Genomic DNA, 7101 nt, shown 5'->3' with positions numbered 1-7101 from the left:
TAAGCCAGTGTTTGATTCTTTAATGCATATATACAAAACAGCCTTAACGTATATGTGTAGATGCTGATTATTGTATGTGCTATGATCGGTGCGTATTTCACAAATACCTAGGGATTTAAAACTGTAAAATATCATAAAAAATCGTAAAATATGTAAAAAATCTCTTCAAGGGCATTTAGAGTTGTTAAAAGTTCTCTGAAAATTCTCTAAAAATTCTCTAAAAGTTATATATGTACATATCACAAATATAGAAATTTGTGTGAATAAGTCACATGTTGAAAATGCGGGGTTTACTTAGAATTTGTTCCGTGGATGTAAAAGAGTATATGATATAAGGATTGGGTTTTGCATATAATAAAGAGGCTTTTTAGGAAGCGTGTGGGGGTCAGGTCTCACATTAGTTTAAAGAGGTTGTTAAACCTATTGGAGTTGGCATAAATGAATTTTGATAGTTAAAGTCGCTTGTCTGCAGTAATTTGGACGTCTTTATTTAAATTATTTGTACATGGAGGAGAGAATGGTTTTTGCTGGTGTACTTCAGGGAGAGAACCTCTCCGGTGTATATTGTATTTTGTATTCTAGGTGCTTAGGAAGGGAGTTTAGTTAGTTATATATTTTCCTCAGAGAAGAATGGAGAAGGAAAGGACTCCTATTTCTCAATTTCTTCAATCTATTGATGAATATCTGGGGACCTAATATGGCGGATTCTGTCTTCTGTTCTATCAATCTAGAGCGTGCAATCCAGCTAGTGTGAAAACACATGCTTTTATTGGTATGCTTTTGCTTGATAAGGATATTTAATGGTAAATTCATTTTATGCATCATCTATAAGGAGTAGCATTTGCTGTCTAGTCTTTTCGTAAAGACAGCAAGTGTGACAGATCCTCTTTGTGATTTAGTCCCTTGGGGAAAAGGCAATCCAATGTAAAGATCCATTTGGATTCATTGAATAGCAGTTTCTTCTCGTAGTTTCCTCCTCGCCAGTTTTTCTCTATCTTTTGTATCCCGAAGAATTTAAAGTCTTTTATATTACCTTTATGGGTTATGGAGAAGTGTCTATACAGTGGCGTGTCTTTATCCAGTTTTTCAATGCATAATATATGCTCCCTTATTCTGTCTTTTAGTGTTCTTGAAGTTTGTCCTACATATTATAGGCCGCATGGGCAGAATATTATGTAGATGACTCCCTTATCTTGACACCTGATGAGGTCTTGTATCTTGTGTTCATCCCTCTTGTTATGTCCAAAGAATTTGTTCGTTTTGACTCCACTCCTACAGGCCTTGCAGTTCGGGCACGGGAAGAAGCCTTTGATTGCTTTTCCCTGGTAGTTTGTGATAGCCTTTCTTCTGTTCTTCAGGACAGTCGGGGCCAGTATGCCTTTTAGGTTATCGGTTTTTCTATATATAAATCTCGGTTGAGGTGTCAGTTTTTCGCCGATCACATCATCTTCTTTTAGGATGACCCAGTGTTTCCTGATGATTCTTTCGAGTATATGTCTGTTAGAACTATATTCTGTTATCATCGGTACATTTATGCTACTGTCTTCTTCTCCTATTGTCGTTTTTGTCTTGTACTTCAGCAGACTGTTTCTGTCGGTTTTGCCAACTTCCTCTATCTTTTCCACCAGATTTTCCTCCTTGTACCCCCTTTCTAGGAATCTTCCTTTTAGTATATCTGCTTGTTCAACCCATTTGCTGTGATTGGAACAGTTTTTTCTTACCCTTAGAAGTTGTCCTTTTGGAATGTTAGCCTTCCAGGTGGGGTGGTGGCAACTCATACTGTGAATGTAGTTGTTACAATCTACTTTTTTGAAAAAAGTAGATGTTTCAATCTTGCCGTTTTTCACCTCTATTGTAAGATCAAGGAAGTTTATTTTGTTATAACTATATTCAAACGTGAACTTGAGATTTCTCTGATTTTTATTCATCACGTCAATGGTATATATTAGATCTTCGATTGACCCCTTCCAGACGATAAGAATATCGTCTATATATCTTAAGTATAGAACCAGGTCCGCGCCTGCTGGGCATGAGTCCCAGAATATTTGTTCCCAATGGCCCATATATAAATTAGCGTAGCTAGGCGCGAACCTGGTCCCCATTGCTGTTCCGCAAATTTGTCTAAAGAATGTGTTGTTGTTATAAAAATAGTTGTGACTCAGGATGTATTTTATGCTTTCTAGTATGAAGATACGTTGTCCATCAAGTACTTCAGGATCTTTTAGTAGAAAAGAATTCACTGCTTCTAAGCCTGCCTCATGTGGGATGCACGTGTAGAGCGATGTAACGTCGCATGTTGCTAGTATGTAGTTTTCATCCCATACTAGCTTATCAAGTGTGGATAGTACTTGAGTCGAATCCCTCAGGTATGATGGGAGCCTTGTGACATATTTTTGTAGGTTCCTATCAACGTACTCCGAGAGGTTGCTAGACAGGGACCCTATGCCCGAGATGATAGGTCTTCCTGGCGGGTTTTTTAGGGACTTGTGAATCTTGGGTAATTAATAAAAGACCGGAGTGATCGGATGTGATACTTTGATGTAGTTAAATTCTTTTTCATTCAGTATCCCCTGTGTTTTGGCTTCTGTTAGTAGAGCTTCCAATTCTGTTTTGTATCTTTCCACAGGGTTATTTCGGAGTTTTTCATAAGTCTTCTCATCATCTAGAATTCTCTTACGTTCATCCTCATACCTTTCTTTATCCATTACGACAATTCCGCCGCCTTTGTCTGCCGGCTTAATTATCAGTTCGTGATTTCTTTCGAGTTTTCTTATAGTTCCCATTTGTGATCTTGTTAGGTTATGTTTTATCTGTTTTGTCTTTCTTGAGTTGAGGTTTTTGATGTCTCGGCATACATTTGCCTTGAAGGTTTCTATCGCTGTGCCTTTGCTGCTTACCGGATAGTAAGTTGATCTGGGTTTGAGGTCTGTATGTATGTAGTAATCCTCTGATGATTGCCTTTGCTGGATAATGTTTCTTTCAAGTGGTGTTCTTGAAAAATGTCTCTTTAATGTTAGCTTTCTTACAAATTCCTTTATCCCTATAAAGGTTTGGAATTTGTCCATTCCTTTTGCTGGAGCAAAATTAAGACCATATGATAGTACTGATACTTCTTCCTCTGACAATGGTTTGGAACTGAGATTATATATTCCCTTATTCTTTGGGATAGTCGGTTCTTTGCTGGTACTACTGTGGCATGATGTAGTCTTTTGTCTTTCTTTTCTTTCTTTAGCCTTTCTTAATTTCGCACCTCCTCTATTGCCTCGATGGGTCTTCTTTTTTGGTTTGGGCTTCTTGACTCTTCTAGCTCTATGTTCTTCCTCTTCATTGTTATTCTCTCTTTCTCTTTTTCTCGGGGGGGTTGGGGACTTCCCCCTAAAAAAACTTGGTCAGCAGTAGACATATTTGGGTTTGTGATGTTGCCTGGATTCTGGTTACCCTTATGAGGTTGGGATATATGGGTGCCTTGTCGTTGTTCTCCCTTAGAGTCATTCCTTTGTCTTATGTCGCTATGATTTGTATGATACATGGGGGGGTCTTCTCTCCAGCTTTGTCTCCGATATGTGTTCCTATGATTCATAGGCGTATATTGATCATAGTTGGATCTATGATCGACATAGTTGTTTCTTCTACCATAATCATGGTTGTACTGTGTATGGTTGTTGAATGAAATTCTCCTTTCAAAGCCGTTCCTTATTGGGGAGGCCCCTCCATCTCTTTTTTGGTTGTTGTATCTATAGTTTGTGTTATACCTTCTCATATTATAATTTGACTGGTAGGTCCTTCTTTCCTGGTTGGGGTATCTGTTAAATCTTTCCCCTTCCGATCTTGGTTCCCGTTCATATCCTCTCAAGTCATAGTTGTCTCTGCGGGTATGATACCTTCTCTCATTTTGGTTATGCCAGTATCTTGTTTCGAATGGTATCTCCTCCCTTCTTGGGCCTCGATATCCCCATGTCCTCCTTTGTGGGAAGTGTTCTTCTCTGTCCCCTCTATGTAAGTTGTTAGGTCCATCATAAGGGTATCCGTTTCCTCTTGAGTTTTTCTTAGTCTCTGACCAATTATCTCTATTTTTTATATTAGAGTAGCTTTGTTCCTGATCAGTGCCTTGATCTATCATGTTTTTATTATCTTTGTTTTGTGTTTCCTCCATCTCTATGAGGTTTGACTCATTTTGTTTTTTCATGTTGAGTTCTCTATTTAGTTTCTTGGTTTTCTTAGTAATTATATCGTCCCTAATTTTCGTGATTCTTTTTACCAGGCTTTCTTTCTTTTCTATAAGTTCTTTTGATTCTGAGTCTGTTAGGTCTATGTTGTTTAACATGACTTCATCATCTTTAATTTCGTTGTCTAATTTCTTGATTAGGGACGTTCTGTATTCTATGATTAATCTAATTAGTTGTTTCGATGCGTCTAGAAGAATCTCAGCCCATTTATCTGCAAATTGTGGATCTACTAGCTGGAATGCACAGTCTTTCTTAATACATAAGCCTTTGGGAATTATCTCTAGTTCCAGACATTTATTCAAATAGGATATTTCAGCTTTATATCTGACTTTTGATGTGAGAAGTTTTTCTAGATTTTTAAAAATAGAGGCGATGTCTAGTCTTTCTGGATCTGTCTGAGTGTCAGATAATGTTGTTGAGATATTAAATGTAATATCTCTTCTTAGTGTCACTAGTGCATCCATATTATCTCCTCTAAAGTTAAGACAAGGTTAGAGAAAGACTCTTTAGAAGTTATATGAATGTGATAGAGGAATTGGGTTGTTAATTGATGTGTTATATAACCTTTGGTGAAAGCCCTCTTAGGTATCTTAATATAATCGTGAAAATTGTTACTGCTGCTCAGGATACAAACTAGGTGTATAGGGAATCTTAAAACGTGTGTGTGGTAGACCGAGCGCTAGTATTTTACAGCCTTATGCTCACTGGCAAAAGTCCCCTAGTGGACTTGGGATGTGATTACAATTGTGTGATATAGTGAGCGCTGGGAAGCTTAAAAGGACTGTGAGGTATGGATATGTTAAAAATGGAATGTATTTATTACAGTTAATATACAATGAAAATACAATATAATACATACAAATTAAAAAGCTTCTAAAATTCTTCCTAAAATCTCTATGGATCCATGAGATATAAGTCTTAAGGATATAGTGTTACCTATATCTGTGGTGTTGGAACAAATATTACGTTAGCTCCGACAACAGTCTAAGACCATAGTATTATGGTCTATAAAGTGCAGTTTAAGCACAGATATTTACAAACAGCAGATGTGATGTAAATGGCCAAAATTGGCGTAGTACAATGTCAATAATACAGATGTCAACAATACAGATGCAGTATAAAAGTATAAGTGATAGAAATACAATATAAATAAAAGTGTAGGAGAAATCCAATTGTGTAAAAATGGAAATAGAATTTGTTGAAAAAATGAAGAAATTTATGTCTCTCAAATAGTTTCTTAAAAAATGTCTCTTTGGAAAATCACAGTGTTCCAAAAAAAAAATATATATCAGAGTGTTCCACAAAAATTGCAAAAGTGTTCCACAAAAATTGTAAAAAATTAATCCACAAATAAATATCAAAGTGTTCAAAAAATATATATCAAAGTGTTCAAAAAATATGGTGGGTAAGTGCGTTCAAAGAAATCCTAGATGATTAACTTCCAAAATAAACTCCAATAGCTGTGGTAGACGTGAAGGAGATTATAAGAATGCAGAATATAAAAAATATATAAAAAATGTAGAATATAAAAATGCAGAAGAAAAAAAAAAAAAAAAAAGTACAATAATGTGGCGGGTAGGTCCAAAGTCGTCCTCCTAATCTGTGGGTGAAATAAAGTGCAATAGTGTAATAACGTCTAGATGTGGTATAATAAAATCAGAAATTTGCTCACCAGTATGTCGACGCGTTTCGGCCCTCCTAGGCCTTTCTCAAGACAATACTGGTCTGTATGTCTCTGGGAGCTTTATACCCTAATACCATAGGTGATTGGTTCTATTTTGGCGCCAAAAGTCGGGGTCTGCCCTTTCCTGTTTAGCCCAGTGTTACATGGGAAATATAGTTTTGTTTTTTTGTTTTTTGTGTGTGTTTTTTTGTTGTCTCTTATGTTTTAAAAGATATCTGTATTTGATTCACTTCATACGTGTTTATTATTTATATCGTATGTGTTATTGTTTGGGGGCATCTCTTATCTTACTAATGTAATGTATATCAGGCGGTGTATCTTATTTTTGATATCCCCACTTCCGGGGTGTTTAACTTACTATCCCTTCCGGTTCTTTTATCTGTAGCTTAACATCCGGTTTCGCTACTTCCGGTTTCGCTCTCGCTAATTCCGGTTTCGCTTTTACCGGAAGTGTGTATTTATTCTTATCCGGTTGTACTATTGCCGGATGTTTATCTAATTTGGAACCTTAGTCTTGTCTGGACCCTTTCTATATGGCCTGCATGACTATATAATGGGTTAGGGGTCCATCGTTGTCCTAATTGTGTCTATATAAGCCAGTGTTTGATTCTTTAATGCATATATACAAAACAGCCTTAACGTATATGTGTAGATGCTGATTATTGTATGTGCTATGATCGGTGCGTATTTCACAAATACCTAGGGATTTAAAACTGTAAAATATCATAAAAAATCGTAAAATATGTAAAAAATCTCTTCAAGGGCATTTAGAGTTGTTAAAAGTTCTCTGAAAATTCTCTAAAAATTCTCTAAAAGTTATATATGTACATATCACAAATATAGAAATTTGTGTGAATAAGTCACATGTTGAAAATGCGGGGTTTACTTAGAATTTGTTCCGTGGATGTAAAAGAGTATATGAAATAAGGATTGGGTTTTGCATATAATAAAGAGGCTTTTTAGGAAGCGTGTGGGGGTCAGGTCTCGCATTAGTTTAAAGAGGTTGTTAAACCTATTGGAGTTGGCATAAATGAATTTTGATAGTTAAAGTCGCTTGTCTGCAGTAATTTGGACGTCTTTATTTAAATTATTTGTACATGGAGGAGAGAATGGTTTTTGCTGGTGTACTTCAGGGAGAGAACCTCTCCGGTGTATATTGTATTTTGTATTCTAGGTGCTTAGGAAGGGAGT

Source organism: Bombina bombina, chromosome 5 (genome assembly GCF_027579735.1).
Source record: "Bombina bombina isolate aBomBom1 chromosome 5, aBomBom1.pri, whole genome shotgun sequence".
In the NCBI taxonomy this organism is placed as follows: domain Eukaryota; kingdom Metazoa; phylum Chordata; class Amphibia; order Anura; family Bombinatoridae; genus Bombina; species Bombina bombina.
This window is presented reverse-complemented; position numbering follows the sequence as displayed.